Source organism: Peromyscus eremicus, chromosome 12 (assembly GCF_949786415.1).
Source record: "Peromyscus eremicus chromosome 12, PerEre_H2_v1, whole genome shotgun sequence".
NCBI lineage: Eukaryota > Metazoa > Chordata > Mammalia > Rodentia > Cricetidae > Peromyscus > Peromyscus eremicus.
The window spans coordinates 49,424,498-49,448,332 of NC_081428.1; the positions used below are offsets into that span (position 1 = coordinate 49,424,498).

Below are 23,835 nucleotides of genomic sequence, written 5' to 3' on the forward strand. Positions count from 1 at the left end.
TTCCATCCTCTGTGGGTACATGCACTCAAAGAAATGTACCCTATGTCACAAGCATAATTAAAAAAACTAGAATAAATGTTTGTAATAAAGAATTCAGGTGAGGAAACAAAAACCATGGTAAACTCAAAAGAGAGGCTTAGGTTTGATGATAAGGCTTCTGCTTAGCATGAGTGGGTCCTGGGTTCAATCCCTTGCACCAAGTATGAATAATGAATAAATAAATAAAATGTACAATGAGGAAGACTTCTGTCATGAAATACCTCTGGCTAGAAAGGAGAAGATAACCTGGGAGCAAATAATGATTGAGGGCAAAGCAATACAGACATTGTTGTGCAATCAGTGATGGACAGCTTGGTTGTTACTTTTTTGTGTTGTTAGTATAGGTTTTCATGTGTATTGTTCAGTCCTTCACTGAAGGCAGGGACCAAACTACCTGTGGAAACTAAGATGCTTGTGGTGAATTATACCTGTCAGATGACCCAGTGTTCTCATTTTATTCAGCATTGTGAGTCAGGTAATGGTAGCCTGTTTCTGAGATGAAAATGTTGAGGTGCAGGAAAGTAAAATATTGCTAGAAGACCACAGTTCTGCAAATCAGCCCAGGTAAGGCATGAGCACAGAACTGACTGATGAACACAGTGTTTCTCTAGACAATAAACTTGCCCCTCATATATTTGAGAGGTTCATGATGCTTTTGTACACTTTAGATTCACAGTATTTATTTTGCAAAATATTTGATACAAAGTTGCTTGTAATTTGATCATGAAGATGAAATGAGTGAAAAGCTTATGACACCATTTGAGTAAGGTGGATCAAAGTGTGCGGTTGGGTTTTTAATCTTTGTATTTAAATGAAGTAGACTGGGGGAAATGGATAGTATTCCACAACAGCATTTGGACTCCTTTCCTTTTACCCTCCATATCCTAGCTCCTCACACTATGTGTTTATTTTATATGTTGAAGACTTAAAAATATAGATGACCACTTAGCATCTATCCATTTGTTTCTGGTTTCTTTAATTTATGGATAGATTTAATCACATATTTAGAGGAAATGTAGTTCATTAAATCTCTTCATTTCATGAATTCCTTTGTGTACTGCTGTTATTTATTTATATAATCTGTTCTTTTAAATAAAATATTTTTATTATTTATTGGAGAATTTCATATAATGTATTTTTTTGTTTTTTTCTTTTTTATTGTTCTTTTTTCAGATTTTTTTAAATTTATAATTTAATTTTACCTATCAGCCACAGATTCCCCTGTCCTCCCTTCTCCCATGCACCCCCCTCCCACCAGCCCACCCCCTTTCCCATCTCCTCCAGGGCAAGGACTCCCCTGAGGATTAAGCTCAGCCGTTAAAGGCTGGGCTTACGACCATATAATGTATTTTGATCATATATACTCCCCTACTCCCGCCCCTCTCAGATCCATCCTCACCTCACCATGCCAAATTCATGTCCTTTCTAAAAAATAATCTAGATCCAAATTGTCCTACCCTTTTACCCACAAGCATGGGTCTATCTCCTCCAATGTGTCATGAAATATATTCTTGATTTGCATTTGGGTCTGATCATAACAAATAATGATCAAACATTTGTCCTATGAACATCTTTGTTCATATTTTTGGATAACATATGCATGAGCTTCTATTGCTTCTATTAGGTGTATGTTAGGAGTAGACTTACTCCTTGTAGAGAATGTTTATGTTCAGTGATAAGATAAACCCAAGGGTTTTCACTTAGTACCCAACAGAATTTATTCTCCCTTTAGCGGTGTGGGTGAAGTGCATTGTTTCTGCATATTCTCAATCAAACTTGATATTGTCTTTCATTTTAGACATCTGGTGCATATGTAGTCCTCAATTTAACTGCATTTTCTTGATAACCAAATTGAACACCTTAAGTACACAAACTGTCCAGCCAGGTATGAAATAATATATACTTTAGGGTACATATGTACATATATACCTTATGATTAAATACAAATTTGGTCATATATGTATACACACAAATATATATGCTTTATCTTGTGTTGGTTAATTCATAGTTCTTAATTTTTACCCCTACTAAATATTTGTTAGGTAATATGTGCCAGAAATCATATTAAAAACTAGATATTCAATGTTGAAGAACATACTGTAGTTCACTGCCCCATCCTAGTGCTGAGGATCCGATGAGGGGCTTGAATGTGTCAGGCAAGCATTCTACCACTGATAGTGTACATAGACTCTCCAGCTATATTTCTTTTTATTGAGATACAGTCTCATGATGTACTACAGGCTGGTCTTGACTGCATGATCCTCCTTCAGTCAGCAGTGTGTTATTTTCTATTGTGCAGAAGAGGCAAATAAAGTGGTAATAATAAGGCAGAGAGACGGGTGCTATTTGAAAACCCCACTGTAATATGGAAATACATATCTCTTAACACTGGCTCTCATTGTCAGACTCTTCATGGAGGATAAAGCATGAGGATTATGAGACAGCTGTCCTGGGAGGAAGCAGTTTTATAAGTGCCGATTTGATTGACTGATAAAAAACAGAATCCTATTCATGTATATTAACATATTTAAAACTTGAAAGCTATGTGTATTTAAAACATAAGAAACTGTGACAAGAAACCACAGAAACTGTATTGTTTATGTACATGTAAGCTGTGGCGTAGTGAATTTCTGCTCACAAGCATGGACAATGTTTTCTCTACTTTCAAGTAGGAGGAAGTTTCCTGAATAGCGTGGAGTTGTGGGTATTTTGAAATGAAAGAACTCCAGTTGAAGGGTTAGAAGCTGTGGTTGGAGTCTCAGTTCTGGGCACAAAAAAGAATGCAGTCAAGACAGACAGGGAAAGCAGTTTCCTATTCTCTTTGGGACAAATGTGAAGATGGTTTCAGAAATAGTGGCGTATTGTGTATTTTTTCAAAAATATATAAAGAATAATTTTACTGAAATTATTTAGCAACATTACTGTGGGATCAAGTTTTGTGCTCTTGTATCTTGTTTGTATTAGTCAGTGATCTCTAGAGGAACAGTACCTGTACGATGAATATGCATATTCTAATTTGTGCCTACTTGAGATTCAAACTAACCATCACACTATTCTAAGAAAATATTGGGGGAGAAATTTTGTAATGCTTTCAAAATCTAGGCCATATTTTGGCATGTGGGAGACCACTTTATATTCTGACTCACACAAAGATGAGAAGGAATGGACAGAGAAGGAAAGAGTGGGGAACTTCAAGAGTAAATGCAGAGGATTAACCATTACATGGTGCCCTTGGCTATAGTGAGAAGCATTATCAGCCTTATATAGTCTGATATCACTGTAGTATTTTTTTTAATTCTTTGCTCTTTAGGGGCCTGCCACCCAGCTCCCAAATAAATACATGGAGGCTTATTCTTTCTTATAAATGCTCGGCCTTAGCAGCTTGGCTTGTTTCTAGCCAGCTTTTCTTAAATTATCCCATCTACCTTTTGCCTCTGGGCTTTTACCTTTCTCTATTCTATATGCCTTTCTTTACCTCTTACTCCATGACTTGCTGTGTATCTGGGTGACAGGCCTCTGTTGTCCTCTCTCCTTCTCCTTTTGTCGCACCCCAAACTTTTTTCAAACTTTTTTAATTAATTTTTTTCATTTTTACATACAAACCACTGTTCTACCTCCATCCCCTTCTCCCACTCTCTCCTACCTCCCCCACTGGGCTGTCCAGTGGGAGATCAGGGTCTTATCTCTTCACTCCTCAAACTTTCTTCCCAGATTTCTCCTCCTATCTATTCTTTCTGCCTGCCAACCCTGATTGTTCTTTCTCCTGCCTAGCTATTGGCTGTTCAGCTCTTTATTAGGCCAATCAAGTGTTTTAGACAGGCAAAGAAACACAACTTCACAGAGTTAAACAAATGTAACCCAAAAGAATGCACACATCTTTCCTTCATTAAACAAATGTCCCACAGCAAAAACAAGTGTAACACATCTTCACTTAATATTCTACAACACAGTTCCAACCAACAGAGGTCATGGAAGGGAATTACATCCACAAGTTAACAATATAAATCTGTTTAGCAAATGGTCAAAGAAACTGTCAAAGAAACCGATGAACTAGTATAAAGTTTTAATGAAATAAAAGTTAAGATTATTTCAGACTAAACATTTAGATGAAAATTATAAAGAGTGAATGCATACCTTATATTAGAGATAGAATTACATAATTAAATAAAATAACCTTGCGTATTTACACTTATAGAAAGATTATTGATATTGACAGATATTCATTGTGTGGGTTTCACAAAGAGAATTATCTTTTGAGTGGACCATGTAGTTTGACCATATTCACTTCTGATAACCTCTCCTTTCCCTCTTCCTCTATTCTCCCTTTGTCTTTTCACTAACACATTTCCTTTCCACAGACTCCTGCTTTCAATTCATATATTAAATGCATACATATAGTTTACATATTTATAAAAATTCTAGGATCTACCAATGAGAGAAAACTTGACATTTGTCTTTCTGAGGCTTGCTTATTTTGCTTACATGTCAATGGCCAGTTACATCCATCTTCTATCAAAGTCATCTTTATTTTTTAAAGATTTTTTAATCTTTATATTTTTAATTCATAATAATTTATGAATAAACAAGACTTCATTATATATATGTATACACATATATAAATATATATTCCAAATTTTCCTCTTAATTCATCTGTTATTGGGTACTTAGACTGATTCTATAGGTTGGTTTTGCTAATGATGCTATAATGAATGTGAATGTGCAAGTATCTCTGTGGGATATTGACGTAGAATCCCTTCTGTGGTGAGTTGCACTGTAGATGTGCTAGTTTACAGTCCACAAACGGTGTCAAAAGATACCCTTTCCCTGCATAATTGCCAGCATTTGTTGTCATTCCAAATGAGGTAAGATGGAATCTCAGTGTAGTTTTAATTTTCACTTTCCTCATGGCTAAGGATGTTGAGCATTATTTTTCATGTGTTTATGGATATTTGTACTTCACCTTTTCAAACTTTTCATTAGTTCTTTTGAAGTTTATACAACATAAATTCACATTCACATTATACAACATAAAATCACATTCACCATATCCCTAACTATTACCAGATCCTGCCCTCTTCCCTACTCACTTTTTGTGTTCTTTTTTGTTGTTATTGTTTAGTTGGTTGACTTGGGGGTTGGAAATTTTGATTTGCTTTGGTTGTTTTGGTGGTTCATTGGTTTGTCTGTCATTGATTACAGAGGAGCATAGTATGAATATATATATATATATATATATATATATATATATATATATATATATGTTTATGAAGTGCAGGCTGATTACTAATACTGGTGCTGAGAAGACAAGGCCAATTGAATTCTTCAGAAAATAGCATTATCTCCTGGTTAAAGGTCTGGCTTCTGGTTCCCCATCAATAGTTTCCCTAGGTGATTATATTTGTTTTATTTAGATAAGATAGAATACAGGAAGAATGGTAGCAACATGGGAAGCAAAAGGACTTCCTCATTCTGGAGTCTGGTCTGAGCCTCTCTCTAGCTCAGAATGAAGAGTTACAGTACAATTTACCAACATTTGATATGAAGGTTACTATCATAAAGATAAGCTTTCTCTCATTTGTAGGCATTTGCTATTAAAATATCAATGAATAAGACATAAGACCCAAAAATATATGACTTTAAGTACAGTCTCATCCCCCTTTTCTGGACAGTTTCTGGGAATCTCAGACAATTTTAATATCTTTCCTACTAGGATATGTCTGAACACAAATTTCCCACTGGAGGGGAGGTGCTGGATTTTGCCCTGTTGGGAATAGATTGGGTCATGTGAACAAGTGGGTAAGGGAACTTCCTCCTTTGATTCTGCCTTAATGTAAATACCTTTCCCTAAGGCCACGGACCACACACACCCCAACCATCTGAACAAATATTTGCCTTTCTATGACTGCAGATATTGAGACCTTTCTTTAATCTCTTAAATGGTTCACAGTAATGATATTGAAGTTTCCTACTTTCCTGGAATCCTACTTCCCAGGTGCTTCTTGGATACCATTCTGTAACCATATTAATGTTTATATGGAACCCATAAAATATATATCTTCAAAACTCACACAAATCCTATATAGAACTATTATAAAGACAAAGAAGTGTAATGCCCATTTGAGAAGGCCATACCTACATATAGGCATGTCTTACTGTTTTCACTCTTTAAAAAACCTATACTCATGCTCTGGGGAGTGTCTTTTGCTTAACTCTCATGCTTAAAATGTATATGAAAGTATCTTATTTAAACCTTTCCCAGCAGGATAACACTGAATACCTCCCTATACATAATTTGTGTCCAGGCATCTGAGTGGTAGGAGAATTTTATGTATATATATGCAGATGAATACAATGTATATGTATATGATATATATCTATAGCTACATCATCTATATCTATACTATCTAATATGTGTGTCTGTTTCTATATGTATTTCATCTATATCTGTATCTATATCTATATCTGTATTTCTATCTATATCTACATCCATATCTATCTATATCCAGTCAGATAGATGTTGTGAATAAGCCAATGAAGGCCAATCTGTCCTTGAATTCACCTGTTAATAAAAACCCTGTTCCCATCACATGATGAGGCACAAAAAAAAGTGAATTTCAGTCTCATTTGGAAGTTCAGCTAGAAAAGAAGATATTTTGACAGTGAAGACTTTTTGCCCACAGATAAAATGAACTTTTTACTCCATTGCCTTCTCCATCTCTTAATGCTTCATATCTGAACACAAGAATCAGGTAACACTATTTTTTAATACATGTTTAGCTGGAAGTCAATGACAAATAAACACCAGGACAGAGGCCATTTACTTTTACCCCAGTAGGTAAAAAAGAATGTATGCTAGGTTCTGTGTATTAATCATACACCTATATAATCACTCAGGTAGCAAATCATTTAATGTGATCATATTTGAAACAATGACTATAAAAATGGGAGAAATGAAAGAATAAAGGCAGGCAAACAGCTTCTGAGGTATGTGCAACTTGCTCAAACTACATAGTTTCCTACACGTCTGTTTTATATAACTATAAAGATATAGTGGACCTACTAGGTGCAAAGAATCTCCTCACAACATCTGTCTGTTTCTTTGAATTATGCCTGTGCTCACAGTCAAACAGCATACATACCATTTAATGTTAAGATGGGCTTCTTGTGAGGCTCTTAATGGTCATTAAGACTTTTTTATTATGTGGGCAAGCCTATACATAATTTGTTTTATGGATTTCTCTATCACTAAAAGCTAATCCAAGAGTGCAACAAATATTGATTTATTATTTTCTGCTCATCCTGAACGACTGAATGACAGACATTTATTCCATCAGTTTTCCTCAAGTTAAGGCAATAACTAATGTCCTTTAAAAAATTGGAAGAGGCATCTAGAGAGGTGGCTTGGTGGTTAAGAGTTAAGAGACCCAATTATGTTCCCAGCACCTACACCAGGAGGCTCACAAACACCTGTAAATCCAGCTCCAAATCCTCTTCTACCCTTTGGGGTTCCCTGCACTCAAGGGCATATATGTGCAGTGACCAGCCTAGATAAATATATAGAATAAGTCTAAAAACTAGAATTCAAAAGAGGAAACAACAATGAACATGTTAAACTCAAAAGAGGGGCTTAGTTTTGATGATAAAGCTTCTGCTTAGCATGAGCGGATCCTGGGAAGAATAATACAGAAATAAACAAAATGCATAACGAGGAAGACTTCTGTCATGAAATACAGACTATAAAGGAGAAGAGAACCTTGGAGAAAATGATGAAGCAAAGCAATACAGATACTGTTATGCAATCAGTGATGGACAGCTTCATTGTTACTTTTTTTGTGTTGCCAGTTTTGGTTTTCAGGCGTATCGTTCAATTATTCTCTGAAGGCGAAGACCACATTACCTGTGGAAACTAAAATGTTTGCGGTGATTTTTAATTGTCAGGTGACCTCATATTCTCATTTTATTCATCCCTGTGAGTCAGGTAATGTTAAGCCTATTTCTGAGTCCTCCTCCTCCTCTGGCTACTTCTTTTTTCCCCCCATATTTCTCCTTTTATATATTCTCTCTACCTGTCAGCCCTGCCTATCCTTTCTCCTGCCTTGCTATTGGCCATTTAGTTCTTTAATAGACCATCAGGTGTTTTAGACAGGTACAGTAACACAGCTTCACACGCCTTAAAATAACATTCTACAACACGTCCTGTTACAACATTATCCTCATCCCTGGTCCCTGGTACCTACTTCTGTCTTAGTCATTGTTCTATTGTTATGAAGAGACACCATGACCAAGGCAATTCTTATAAAAGGAAGCATTTAATTGGGGGCTTGCTTACAGTTTCAGAGGTTTAGTCCATTATCTTCATGGCAGGGAGCATGGTAGCATGCAACAGACATGGTAGCTGAGAGTCTACATCCAGATCCACAGGCAGCAGGAAGAGACAGACGCTGGGCCTGCCTTGAACTTTTGATAGCTCAAACAGCACCTTCAGTGACACACTTACTCCAACAAGGCCACACCTACTCCTTAATGCCACACCTCCTAATTTCTCTAAGTAATCTGACTCCCTGGGGACCAAATGTTCAAATATATGAGCCCATGGTGGCCATTTTTATTCAAACTCCCACACTGTCCTTATCCTAGCTCTTGACATTATGGGTTTATTTTACCTGTTGATAACTTTAAAAATAATACATGTCTATTTAGCATCTATTTATTTTTTTCTGGTTCTTTAAATATATTGGTAGGATTTATCCACAATATTAGATGAAATGTAGTTTATTAAATCTCATTTTGAATGAGTTTCTTTGTGTAGTACTATAATTTGTGCAATCTATTCTTTTTTAACAAATTTTATTATTTATTTGAGAATTTCACATAATGCATTTTGATCATATTTAGCCCCCAATACTCAAATTCCTCTCAGATCCACCTTCACTTTTCCACTCCAGTTTCATGTCCCTTTAAAAGAATAACCTACTGAGTCCAATGTGTCCTGTCCTTATACCCATAAGTATGGGCCCATTCACTGCAATATGGTTCAAAATATATTCTTAATTGGCAATTTTGTTTTGATCATGACAAATAATGTTCATATGAATATCTTTATTTGTGTTTTTGGAGAATATATTCATGCACTTCTATGAGGTTTATATTACGAGCAGATTTACTTCTTGTAGAGAATGCTATGTTCAGTGATAACACCAAGGGTTTCCACTACGTACCCAGCAGAATTTACACTGCCTTCAGCAGTGAATATGAGATATGTTGTTTCTGCACAGTCTTAGACTTGACATCATTTGCCTTCTATTTTAGACATCTGGTGCACATGTAGTCCTCAGTTTAACCTGTATTTTCTTAATGAACAAGTTGACCACTTTAAGTAAGTACATGAACAGTCCAGCCAGGTGTGGAATAATACATACTTTATGGTACATATGTACATACATACATTAGTAATATGATACAGGCTTAGTCATATATATGTATGATAAGTATATATACATATGCATATATTGCCTTATATTTAATTTATAATTCTTAATTTTTACCATTAGTAAGTATGTATTAAGTAATATGTGTAAGAAACCATTTTAGAAACTAGATATTCAAAGTGGAAGAACATATTGTAGTTCTCTTTCTTCTCTTTGTCTCTGTCTCTGTGTCTCTGCGTTTGTCTGTCTGTTTGTCTGTCTGTCTCTGTCTTTCTCTCTTCTACCTCTGAGAGTCCAATACAGGGCCTTGAATGTGCCAGGCCCTGCACATTCAATGTGTATCATTCTACCACTGTTAATGTACATAGAATCTCTAGAATTTTTCCTCTTTATTGAGACATCGTCTCAACTATGTATCATAGGTTGGTCTGGGATGCACAAACCTCCTTCCTCAGTCTGGAGTGTGTCATCACCCATGCCTCATTTTTTTTATTGAGCAGAAGAGGCAACACAATGGTAATCATAAGGCGGGTAGACAAGAGCTACTTGAATAGTCTGTAGAAGTATGGAAGTATATATCTCTTAACAACAAACCTCATTTTCAGAGTCTTCACAGAGGATAAAGCATAACAATTATGAGACAGCTGTCCTAGGAAGAAACGTGACCATCTTCTGCAACTTGACAAGTCTGGCAAATGTTGAGCAAATCACCTGGCAGAAAATTCAAGGCTCTTTGCTTCAAAATATCGGCACTTACAGCCATAAATATGGAGAAAATATTCTTCCCCCATATGTAAACAGGCTGCACTGCAAGATCCTGGAACCCAATGCTTCCTTCATAACTATCCAAGGAGTAACATTTGAAGATGAAGCCTGTTACAAGTGTCTGTTCAACACCTTTCCACATGGCAGCCATGGAGAGCAAACCTGCCTGAACATTCTAAGTATATAATCCTTTCTCTAGGATCCTGCAATGGGGGTAGACAGTGTTGAGTTACAGTGTTTAAGGACATTGTCCAGAGAAAGGAAGTTAGTTGTTGAAAAACTGATGTTGATGAGACCAAGTTACTTAGAGGAGAAAATGATGGAGGCCAATGGAGATTGTGTGCTGAGGCAGAATCTTCTCCCACCTCATATCACTTCTTTACATTACACTGCACTGGTTTCCATTAAGTGGAAAAAACCCAGGAAGAGCATTAGAATTTTGTTACTAAAGCACAGAGAGGATATGAGAGAAGAGATATCAGGGAAGAGAAAAGAAAGGTGAAGCCTGAGGGAATTAGGGTCCCCCAATCCTCAAATAACCAATATGTCCCAGTAGTAGTGAGAATACCAGAGTTCCTTATTGTGCTGCTGTGAAGTGGTGGGGGTGTGTAATATAATGTATAGATGCATGGAAGTTGAGACAGCAGTCAGTGAACAGAGGAAGAGGTATTGGAAGTTTAATGACATGTAAGGGGAGGCATTCAAGAGGGATATGTTTTCAGCATTAATGTGTCATATGAAAACTGGGAAAACACCATTCTTTAACAGCAGAGGATTTGGTAGGACATACCATTGTTTTGTTTTCCTCTCTGCCTCAGCTGTATCTGAATTATCAATTGAACTCTATCCTGTTCCTGGCTCTGAAGATCTCCTCAACCTCCATTGTTCAGCTGTGGGAAAGCCTGCTCCTGGCATCTCCATTTACCCTTCACAAGCCCTAGTGCCCACACAAGAAGAATACTTTACTAAGAACCCAAATACCACAGTGACCGTCACTAAAATACACAACGTCTCTTTGAAAACTGTGAGATCCTTGAATCTTCGAGACCTAGTTGTATCCATGACTCACCCTCTAAGAAACGAAGAGAAGATAGTTCCTCTGCCGGTAAATCAAGAAGGTAAGTAGAAGTGACCGCGGATCAAAGGGGACAGCTGAAACTGGGAAAACAGCTTAGTCTGTAAAATGCTTGCCATGAGACCATGGAAACTCAAGTTTTAGCACAACACCACCATAAAAAGCCAGGCATGGCTGTGTGTCCTTGTGATCACAGTGCTGGAGAGACAAGGAAGCCAAATCCCTGGGACTCACTGGCCAGCCAGCCAAGAGCAACCCGGGAGTGCCACAAATCGGACAGCACTTCTTATTGATCTCTGGCTTCCATAGCACATATATTCTCTCTCTCTCTCTCTCTCTCTCTCTCTCTCTCTCTCTCTCTCTCTCTCTCTCTCACACACACACACACACACACACACACACACACACACACACGCACACACACACACACACGCACACACACACACACAGAGACATGGATGTATATATGCACAGACATACTACACACATGTATATAGATGTGAGAGAAAGAGAGAAAATAGACATTTACCTTTTAAAGGATGTCCAGCTCTCAGACCTCTTCCCAGGGTAGCTAAAAGAATGCCTTCAGAGCAGCGGGGCTTAGAAAAGTTTCTTATCTGTAATAAATTCACACACAATCTGAGGGTCATTTTCTTTTATTCTTTTTCAGCTCTAATTCTTTACAGCTCTAATTTTTTTCTAATTTCTAACTCCTACTTGTCTCTAATTTCTGAATTATCAACTAGTACTCCAGTTCTAATTCTTCTCAACTCTAATTCCTAGTCCCCTTCTCTACATTGCAACATACACGTTTTTAGCAGGACACTCTTTGCAATAATTACAAGGTTACGTCTCAAGGTCATAGTATATTCCCTGAGAGATGATACATTTACCATGGCAATGTATACTCTGGAACATGGTGCTTGACATTTTCCCAGGCAGTGGCTTCTACAGTTAGCTAGACATAAAACTATTTCTCTCTGGACTTGCTTAGTTGACTATTTGTTATTTGGGACCTAAATATTAAACAGTTAGTTTAAGTTTTATATCATAAACTGAGGTTAGAAGTTTGTATAGAATGTTAACTTCTAAAAGTTTAGTAGGGAAAGCTACTGGTCCTGTTATCAGCAGGACCTAGTATGGGAAGCTGGCAAGCAATTCAGGTCACTTTTGTCTCTGAAGGACTGCGATTCAACAACCCAGACATTTTGAAATTTTTTTCCTTGATATAATCTGTAAAAGTCCAACTAGTGATCTATCCACAGAGACACTACATCTGACCAATATGCCCTGTCAGCTTAGCTAATTATACAGAACAGGCTTCTAAGTGTCTTACAGTCCATGTGGAACAATAGATCTAGTTATGAAGCATATTCTAGTATATATTTATACATCAAAATTATACAGCTCAATAAGAAGTCATCTTCTTGACCAGCCACAAATATATGTGCCCATAAGACTGAGATGCAATTATGAGATTATATATACATAGCATATGAAAATGCATGGTAATGGGGAGATACCAGAGCTGTTTTTGCAGAAGTGAAACCACAGATGGAAGCAACAGTTTTCAGAGTCAGTGGTCCCTAAACCTTGCTTGACTGTGTTACCCATCAAAGAATCATTCCTCTAGTGGGTTGACATCTGAATTATCAGTTGCTGTTAGCTGTACTTGCATCATGGCTTGCAATAGCTCACGACAATCTTCTTAAAAAAAATCTACTGTAAGATGTATCGCTAAATGGTCTTATTAATTAAAAAAAAAACAGTGCCAGATATTGGGGAGAAAGCTGAAAGATCAGAGAAGCAGAAAGAAGCCAGCCATGTTCTTACTGCTAGGAAATCCTCAGCCCAAGAGAGAGCTACATCCTGTATACTCACAGCTATACACCTTTGTGTGCCCTGCCATATCACTTCCTCTCTCCACCCAGCTAAATCATTTCCTCTTTCTGCCCAGCTCTATCACTTCCTGTCTGTCTGTACAGACCTCCAGACCTCTATGGTAAACTAGTGCTGGGATTAAAGGCATGTGCCACCATGCCTGGCTATGTTCCCAGTGTGGCCTTGAACTCACAGAGATCTGGATGGATCTCTGCTTTCCAAATGCTAGGGTTAAAGGTGTTTGTTACCACTGCCTAACCTCTATGTTTTATATAGTGGCTGGCTTTTTCCTCTGATCCCCAGACAATCTTTATTGGGGTGCACAAATAAAATATCACCACAATCTGCTATAAGAAATATTTGTATAAATCAGCTATTTTTGAAGAAGTAAACCAATATAAGGTACATGCATGATTAAGAAATCGAACAATGAAACCAAGTGTAGTGTCCCATGTCTTTAATTCCAGCACTTAGGAAGCAGAGGCACACAAAATCTCTGTGAATTTTGGGCCAGCCTGGTCTATATAAAGAGTTCCAGGACAGCTAGCACTATACAGTGGTACCCTGTCTTGAGAAAACAAACAGCAACAACAAAGTCCAACAATGCTGACACTCTCCACCCTAACTTTCCTGCTGTGGCAGAGGGTATAGATTCCCTTTCTTACGGATTCCCTTTGTCTTACTTCCTATTTCTTGTCGTTTATACTTTTCTGATGAATTTTTCTCCTACAGAGAGAATTCTCTTTCATTTTCCTTTAGTTGAGGCTTGCAGATAGACATTTCAATTTTTTTTGTCTCATACTGTCATTATGTCTTAAGGAACATTTCCATAACACTTTAATTCATGTTAGGTAGTTTTTGTTCTTTGCATCAATTTGGTGATAAGCCATTGACTTTTCTTCATTTTTCAATTTAATTTTTAAATCAGCATATAATGTGCTAGATAATATAATACATTTTCAAACATTTCAAAAATTCAAGAGTGAATTTTTGTGGTTTCCCTTCCTCCCACTTTCCCCATGCCCTTGTCACGCCATCCCTCCTGCCTTAGAGCCTCCCACTCCTGGTTGATTTTCCCTCTTCCATGACTCATGTGTCCTGTGTCCACACCCTGATCCTAGCTTATTACCAAATACTGTTACTCTCTCTCGGTCTCCTTTTGCAGTTTTTTTTTTTTACTTTACCCACACTTAGTCTTGTTTACACACACACACACACACACACACACACACACACACACACACACACAGAGAGAGAGAGAGAGAGAGGAGAGAGAGAGAGAGAGAGAGAGAGAGGAGAGAGAGAGAGAGAGAGAGAGGCTACAATCTATATATGAGGCAGAACATGTAGGTTTTGTTATTCTGAATTTGGTTTCACCTTGCTTTCCAGACCCATCTTTTTTTTTTTTTTTTACAAATTTCACTTTTATTTACGACTGAATATTATTACCTTGTGTGTATAACCACATTTTTATTAGTCATTCATCTGTTGATGGACAGCTAGGATATGAATGTAGTAGCAATATGCATGGATGTTCAAGTGCTTCTATGGTAGAATCTGGAGTCCTTTGGAAGTATATAGCTGAATCATTTGGTAATTATCTTTTTAAATATTTGTGGTGCCTCCAAACCAGTGTCCACAATATCTGTATTAATTTGCAACCCCATTAGCAAGTGAGTAAGCATTCCTCTTTCCCCCACATCCTCAACAGCTGTTGTTCTTTTTCTTCTTAATAGTTCTCTGACTGGGGTGAAGTGGTGTCTCAAAGTAGTTTTAATTTGCATTTCCCTGATGACTAAAGACATTGAGGACTTTTCAAATTTGTTACTGGAGGGCTACAAAGATGACTCAGTGGTTCTGTGAATTGGCTGCCCTTCCAGAGGATGGGAATGGAGTCCTAGAATCTATATGGCAGCTAAGAACTCTCTGCAATTCCAATTCTAGGGGATCTGATGCCATCTTTTGGCTTCTGTGGGCACTATACACATATAGTGTACAAATACATGTTCAGACAAACTACACATACATATAAACTAATAATAAATCTAATCTCAAGAAAAACTAATATATGTGTCTTAGTTTTGGTTTCTATTGCTGTGAAGAGACACCATGATCACAGCAACTTTTATAAAGGAAAATATTTAATTGGGGCTTGCTTATAGTCCAGAGGTTCAGTCCATTATCCTCATGGTGGGAAACACAGTAGAATGCAGGCAGACATAGTGCTGGAGAGGTAACTGAGAGTTCTATATCTTCATCTGCAGGCAGCAGGAGACTGTGTCACACTAGGTGTATTGAGCATATGGGACCTGCCCCCACAATGACACATTTCCTCCAATAAGGCTACACCCTCTAATAGTACCACTTACTATGGGCCAAGCATACGAACACATGAGTCTATGGGGGCCACACCTATTCAAACCACCACATTTCACTCCCTGACCCCCATAAGTTTGTAGCCATAACTTAATATAGAAATGCATTGTCTAACTTCAAATGTCCCCATAGTCTATAACAGTCCCAAACTTGTTTCTAATTCCGAAGTCTCTTCTGAGACTCATGCAGTCTCTTAACTGTAATCGCCTATAAATTCAAAATAAAAAAGCAGACCACATACTTCCAACATACAATGCCACAGAATATATATTACCATCCAAAACACAGGGAAAAGGAGCATAGTGAGGAAATATTGGACCAAAGCAAGACCTGAAAACCAGCTGCACAAACTCCAAACCCTGCATCTCCATGTCTGATGTCAAAATGCTCTTTAGATCTCCAACTTGTTTCAGTTTTGTTGACAGCAACACACTCTTTTCTCTTGGGCTGGTTCCACTCGCTGTTGACAGCCTTCCTTGACAGGTATCCCATGACTCTGACATCTCTAACATCTTGGGGTCTCCAACACAATCTAAGCTTCACCTTCACAGCTTCGTGCAATGGCCTCTATATGCCTCTATTCAAAGACACTCCTGACACATACCTGGCCTCAACAGCTTTCCTTAGTTGAGAAGGGAGACTCCATAACTCCTTTCTTCTATCCTTGACTCCAAAGCCAGAACCATGTGGCTTTTCTAATCCATAGTCCCACAGTCCATATTCCTTCAAACAAAACATGGTCAGGCCTATCACAGCAATACTCCAGTTCCTGGTACCAACTTTTGTCTTTGTTAGGGTTTCTATTGTGAAGAAACACGATGGCCATGCAACTCTTATAAAGAAAAACATTTAATTGGGTGGCTTAGGTTTTCAGAGGTTTAGTCCATTATCATCAAGGCTGGGCATGATGGCATGCAAGCAGACATGGTGCTGGAGCAGGAGCTGAGAGTCCTACATCTTGACTTGCAGGCAACAGAAAGTGAAGATTTAGAAAAGGAGACCTCATAGCCCACCCCACAGTGACACACTTCCTCCATCAAGGCCACACCGCCTGATAGTGCCACTCCCTTTGGGGGCCATTTTCTTTCAAACTACCACACATGTCACTTATATAATGTATAACTAACTCAATATATATATATATATATATATATATATATATATATATATATTCAAGTCAATCACATTTAATATATTTACAAAATTTACAGTCATCAATAAGTCCATCATAGAATGTCTTTATGAGTTTTTCACTGAAAAGACCCATAGACGTCTTTTCCCTTGACACTTTGTTTTTAATTAAGATAGGATTTACCCTATTATAGTGTATAATTTGAAGGTTGTTGGTATTTTCTAAGTACTTTGCAACAATCACTGATGTCTAGTTACAGAACATCCCCACCACTCCCTGAAGAAATCAAACACCTTCTAGCAGTGGCAACATTTCCAGTAACTGATGTGAGTGGCCTTCCCACCGCCTGGTAGTCACCAACTTATTTTTATGATGCTGGATTCATCTACTGTGGTTACTTCATGTAAATGCAATAATATACATGTTTCTATTTGGCTGTAACTTCTTTCATGTAGCAGAGTTTTTAAAGGTTCATCCATGTGGTAACATGTATCAACACTTCAATTTTTATATGAGTAAGAAATATTCTATAGTTTAGATACACCACACCTCATTTATCTTTGATTCAGTTCATAGATGTTTGGATTATTTATAATTATGGCTGCTGTAAATAAATCTTCAAGCATTTGTGTACAAGGTTTTACATAAGCATATACTTCAGTTCCCTGGTAATAATACACCCAGAACTGAATTTGGGGTTATATAATAGATTAAATTTTTCGTGTTTTCGAGAGCTGGCAGTAGTCAAACTATTTTAAGTTCCCAGTAGCCATGTAAAACTGGTTTTTGTCTGAATCCTGCCAATACTTGTTATTCTATTTTCAAAATGATCATACTAACCGTAGTAATGGGTATGAGTTATCAGTATCTCATTTTAGCACTCCATACTTTTTAACCATAACTATTAAGTCCTCATTCCCCACTTCAAGGAAGCTAAGAAACTAATGTATGTCTCATGTGTATATTTCATATGAGTGAAATTGCACATATGGTCTTTGTAGTGAATGGTCTTATATCTTCCCCCAAAGGATATTTACTTTTACTGTGCTCAGTGTTATGATAGGCACAGTTTCCTTAATCCAGTTAAAATACACAGGAAAGGGCTGGGGCTAATTGCTCAGTGGTAGAGTGTTTGCTTGCCATGGAGAAGGCTCTGAGTTTGATCTCTAGCACTGGAAAAAATGGAAAGAATAAAAACAGTTTAAAATATGCCCCGTCTGAAAAAAGCTAGAGCTCTTCGTGCTTTTTACTCTTATCTCCTGGAGGGTAACTATGGAGATTTAAACCTGAGGTAGATACACAGCTCTTTGCCCTTGCAAATATTTACCTCAACTTTTTTTTATTACTGTGCTTGATTGCTACCATCTGCTCAGCTTTCAACAGCTCAGTTTTTTTAATTAAAAAAAAATTTATTCATTTTACATACCAACCACAAATTCCCATCTCATCCCTCTTCCCACTGCTCCCCCCTCCAGTCTTCCCATCCCCCTCATCCCCTCCTCCAAAAGGGGACGGCCTTCAGTGGGGAGTCAGCAAAGCCTGGTAGATTCAGTTGAGGCAGGAACAAGCCCCTCCCTCTTGCATCAAGGCTGAGAAAAGTGTCCAACCATAGGTAATGAGATCCACAAAGCCAGCTTATGCACCTGGGATATATCCTGATCCCGCTGCCAGGGGCCCCTCAAACAGACCAAGCTACATAAATGTCTCCTGTATGCAGAGGGTCTAGTCTGGTCCCATGCAGGTTCCACAGCTGTTGGTCTAAAGTTTCTGAGTTCCTATGAGCTTGATTCAGTTGTCTCTGTAGATTTCCCCATCATGATCTTGACCACCCCCCTTGCTTATATAATCCTTTCCTCTTTTTGACTGGACTCCTGGAGCTCAGCCTGGTACTTGGCTATGGATCTCTGCATCTGCTTTCATCAGTTACTGGATGAAGGCTCTATGATGGCAATTAGGGTATTCACCAACCTGATTACCAGGGTAGGCCAGTTCTGGCAACCTCTCCACTTTTGCTAGTAGTCTAATTTGGGGTCATCCTTGTGGGTTCCTGGTAATTTTCCTAGCACTAGATTTCTTCCTTATCCTATAATGTCTCCTTCTATCAAGATATCTCTTTCCCCCATCCTGCCCTGGACTTCCCTTCTGGACCAGAGTCCTGCCCCTATGCCCATCCGCCCGAGACCCCAGCCACTTCCTGAGACTTAGAGACTGAGCCCCAGCTCCCATCCTGCCCTGGACTTCCCTTCTGGACAAGAGGTGAGTGTCCGGGCTCAGCCTAGATCCCATCCCTGGGCACCAGCCACTCCCGGGGAAGACCTGCCCAACGTGGCCCCAGGTTCTGGCCACCGGGTACGTTCCTTTCTAGCCCTACCGGGAAGGCTCCCCTTCTCCAAGACCCCTGGCAGACCCTGCAGTCTCCATGCCCTGCCCCCACGCCCATCCACCCGAGCCCCAAGCCTCTTCCTGAGACTTAGAGGCTGGCCCCCAGCTCCCATCCTGCCCCCAGACTTCCCTTCTGGACAAGAGGTGAGTGTCTGGGCTCAGCCTAGATCCCATCCCTGGGCACCAGCCACTCCAGGGAAGACCTGCCCAACGTGGCCCCAGGTTCTGGCCACTGGGCAGGCTCCCTTCTACAAGACCCCTGGCAGACCCTGCAATCTCCACGCCCTGCCACCACACCCATCTGCCCGAGACCCCAGCCACTTCCTGAGACTTAGAGACCGGCCTCCAGCTCCCATCCTGCCCTGGACTTCCCTTCTGGACAAGAGCTCCCATCCTGCCCCGGACTTCCCTTCTGGACAAGAGCGCCCATCCTGCCCTGGACTTCCTGTCTGGATAAGAGCTCCCATCCTGCCCCGGACTTCCCGTCTGGACAAGAGCTCCCATCCTGCCCCAGAGTTCCCATTTGGACAAGAGAGTTCCCATCTGGACAACAGAGAGAGACTTCCTGAATCTGTCAGCTCTGTCTGGACCAAGTGCGTTGATAAGACCAAGAACGAACAACAAGGAGATGGGCAGATGTCAAGGCAGAAGTACATACAACAAAATGAAGAGCAATACAGCATCACCAGACCTAGCCCTCCTCCAACATCTAGACCTGAACATCAAAAATTGGAAGAAGCAGAAGAAAACAGCCTTATGAATAACATCATGAAGAAGGTAGAGGCTTATATAAAGGAAAAGATAAAAAATGGGAAGAATGCTATAAAAAAAAAAAACTAGAGGAAAGGACAAATAAAGTAGAAGAAAACAATAAAGTCCTGGAAGAAAACAATAAAGCACTGAAAGAAAATCATGAAAAAGCAATGAAACAAATGAAGGAAACAGTCCAAGATCTGAACAGGGAAATAGAAAAAATGAAGAAGACAAAGAGAGGGAATGCTGGAAATAGAAAATCTGAGTAAACGATCGGGAAGTTCAGATGCAAGTATAACCAACAGAATGCAAGAGATGGAAGAGAGGATCTCTGGCATTGAAGATATGGTAGATGAAATAGATTCATCAGTCAAAGAAAACACTAAAGCCAACAAAGTCATGAACCAAAATGTCCAAAAATTTGGGACACCATGAAAAGACCAAACCTACGAATAATAGGGATAGAGGAAGGAGAAGAATACCAACTCAAAGGCACAGAAAATATATTCAATAAGATCATTGAAGAAAACTTTCCCAACTTAAAGAAGGAAATGCCTATGAAGATACAAGAAGCCTATAGAACACCAAACAGAATAGACCCCCTCAAAAAAGTCCCCTCACCACATAATAATTAAACAACTAAATGTACAGAATAAAGAAAGAATATTAAGGGCAGCTAAGGAAAAAGGCCAAGTGACTTATAAAGGCAAACCCATCAGAATAACACCCGATTTCTCAATGGAGACTTTGAAAGCCAGAAGGTCCTGGACAGATGTAATGCAGACACTAAGAGACCATGGATGCCAGCCTAGACTAATATACCCAGCAAAACTTTCAATCATCATAGATGGAGTGAACAAGACATTCCATGACAAAGCCAGATTTAAACAATATTTATCCACAAACCCAGCCCTACAGAAAGCACTAGAAGGAAAATTCCAACCTAAGGAAGTCAGATACACTCTCGAAAACACAGGCAATAGATAAAGCCACAGCAGTAAACCCCAAAGAAGAGAAGTACACACACACTACCACCAAAAAATAACAGGAATGAACAATCACTGGTCATTAATATCCCTTAATATCAATGGAATTAATTCACCTATAAAAAGACATCGGCTTACAGAATGGATATGAAAACAGGACCCATCTTTCTGCTGCATACAAGAAACACATCTCAAATTCAAAGATAGTCACTACCTAAGAATAAAAGGCTGGGAAAAGACTTTCCAATCAAACGGTCTTAAGAAACAAGTGGGTGTAGGCATCCTGATATCCAGCAAAATAGACATCAAACTAAAATCAATCAAAAGAGATCAAGAAGGGCATTACATATTCATCACAGGAAACATCCACCAAGATGAAGTTTCAATTCTCAACATTTATGCCCCAAACACAAGGGCATCCACATATGTAAAAGCAACATTACCAAAGCTTAAACCACATATAAAACCCCACACATTAATAGTGGGAGACTTCAACACCCCACTTTTACCACTGGACAGATCTCCCAAATTGAAATTTAACAGAGAAATAAAGGACTTAACTGATGTCACGACTCAAATGGACTTAATCGATATCTACAGAACATTCCATCCTAACAAAAAAGAATATATCTTCTTCTCAGCACCCCATGGAACCTTCTCTAAAATCAACCACATACTTGGCCACAAAGCAAATCTCAACAGATACAAAACAATTGGAATAACCTCCTGTGTTCTATCAAACCACCATGGTTTAAAGTTAGATTTCAACAACAACAAAAACTACAGAAAACCTACAATCTCATAGAAACTGAGTAATGCTCAACTGAATCACCAATGGGTTAAGGAAGAAAGAAAGAAAGAAATTAAAGACTTCCTAGAGATCAACGAAAATGAAGACACCACATACCCAAACATGTGGGACACTATGAAAGCAGTGCTAGGAGAGAAATTCATAGCACTAAATGCCCACATAAAGAAGTTGGAGAAATCTCATACTAGTGACTTAACTGAACACCTGAAAGCTCTAGAACAAGAAGAAGCAAAGTCTCCCAGGAAGAATAGATGCCAGGAAATTATCAAAGCGAGAGCTGAAATCAATAAAATAGAAACAAAGAGAACAATACAAAAAAATTAATGAAACAAAGAGTTGGTTCTTTGAGAAAATCAACAAGATAGACAAGCCCTTATCCAAACTAACCAAAAGACAGAGAGAGAGCATCCAAATCAACAAAATTAGAAATGAAAAGGGAGACATAACAGACATTGAGGAAATCCAGAGAATCATCAGGTCATACTTCAAAAACCTCTACTCCACAAAACTGGAAAATCTAAAAGAAATGGATAATTTTCTGGATAGATACCACATACCTAAGTTAAATCAAGACCAGGTAAACTATTTAAATAGTCCAATAACCCCTAAGGAAATAGAAACAGTCATTAAAAGTCTCCCAAGCAAAAAAAAAAAAAAGCCCAGGACCAGATGGTTTCAGCGCAGAATTGTACCAGATCTTCAAACAAGAGTTAATACCAATACTCTCTAAATTGTTCTACACAATAGAAACAGAAGGAACATTACCAAACTCCTTCTATGAGGCTACAATTACCCTGATTCCTAAACCAAACAAGGATACAACAAAGAAAGAGAACTACAGACCGATCTCCCTCATGAACATTGATGCAAAAATACTCAATATAATACTGGCAAACAGACTCCAAGAACACATCAAAACAGTTATCCACCATGATCAAGTACGCTTCATCCCAAGGATGCAAGGGTGGTTCAACATATGAAAGTCCATCAATGTAAAACACCATATAAACAAACTCAAAGAAAAAAACCACATGATCATCTCACTAGATGCTGAAAAGGCATTTGACAAAATCCAACACCCCTTCATGATAAAGGTCTTGGAGCAATCAGGAATACAGGGAACATACCTAAACATAATAAAGGCAATTTACAGCAAGCCAACAGCCAACATCACATTGAATGAAGAGAAACTCAAAGCAATTCCACTAAAATCAGGAACGAGAGAAGGCTGCCTGCTCTCCCCATACTTATTCAATATAGTACTTGAAGTTCTAGCTAGATCAATAAGACAACATAAGGAGATTAAGGGGATACAAATTGGAAAGGAAGAAGTCAAGCTTTCCCTATTTGCAGATGACATGATAGTACACTTGAGTGACCCCAAAGATTCAACCAAGGAACAGATACAGCTTATAAACACCTTCAGCAACATAGCAGGATACAAGATCAACTCAAAAAAATCAGTAGCCCTCCTATATACAATTGACAAAGAGGCAGAGAAGGAAATCAGAGATACATTACCCTTTATAATAGCCACAAATGACATAAAATACCTTGGGGTAACACTAACCAAGCAAGTAAAAGACCTATATGACAAGAACTTTAAGTCCCTGAAAAAAGAAATTGAAGAAGATATCAGAAAATGGAAAGATCTCCCTTGCTCATGGATAGGCAGGACAAACATAGTAAAAATGGCAATCTTACCAAAAGCAATCTACAGATTCAATGCAATCCCCATCAAAATACCAACACAATTCTTCACAGACCTGGAAAGAATAATACTCAACTTCATATGGAAAAACAAAAAACCCAGGATAGCCAAAAGAATCCTGTACAATAACACAACCTCTGGAGGCATCATGATCCCTGACTTCAAGCTCTACTATAGAGCTACAGTAATAAAAACAGCTTGGTACTGGCATAAAAACCGACATGTGGACCAATGGAATCGAATAGAAGACCCTGACATTAATCCACACACCTATGAACGTATAATTTTTGACAAAGAAGCCAAAAGTGTACAATGGAAAAAGGAAAGCATCTTCAACAAATGGTGCTGGCATAACCGGATATCAACATGTAGAAGGCTGCAAATAGATCCATATCTATCACCGTGAACAAAACTTAAGTCCAAGTGGATCAAGGACCTCAACATAAATCCAGCTACCCTGAACCTGATAGAAAAGAAAGTAGGAAGTAGTCTTGAA

The 23,835-nt window shown here is 38.5% G+C and overlaps 1 pseudogene; it reads left to right on the plus strand.

Annotated features, from left to right (window-relative positions):
* Positions 1-6,760: 6,760 nt before the first annotated feature.
* Positions 6,761-23,835, plus strand: part of LOC131922237 (OX-2 membrane glycoprotein-like) — a 36,565-nt pseudogene continuing 19,490 nt past the window's right edge.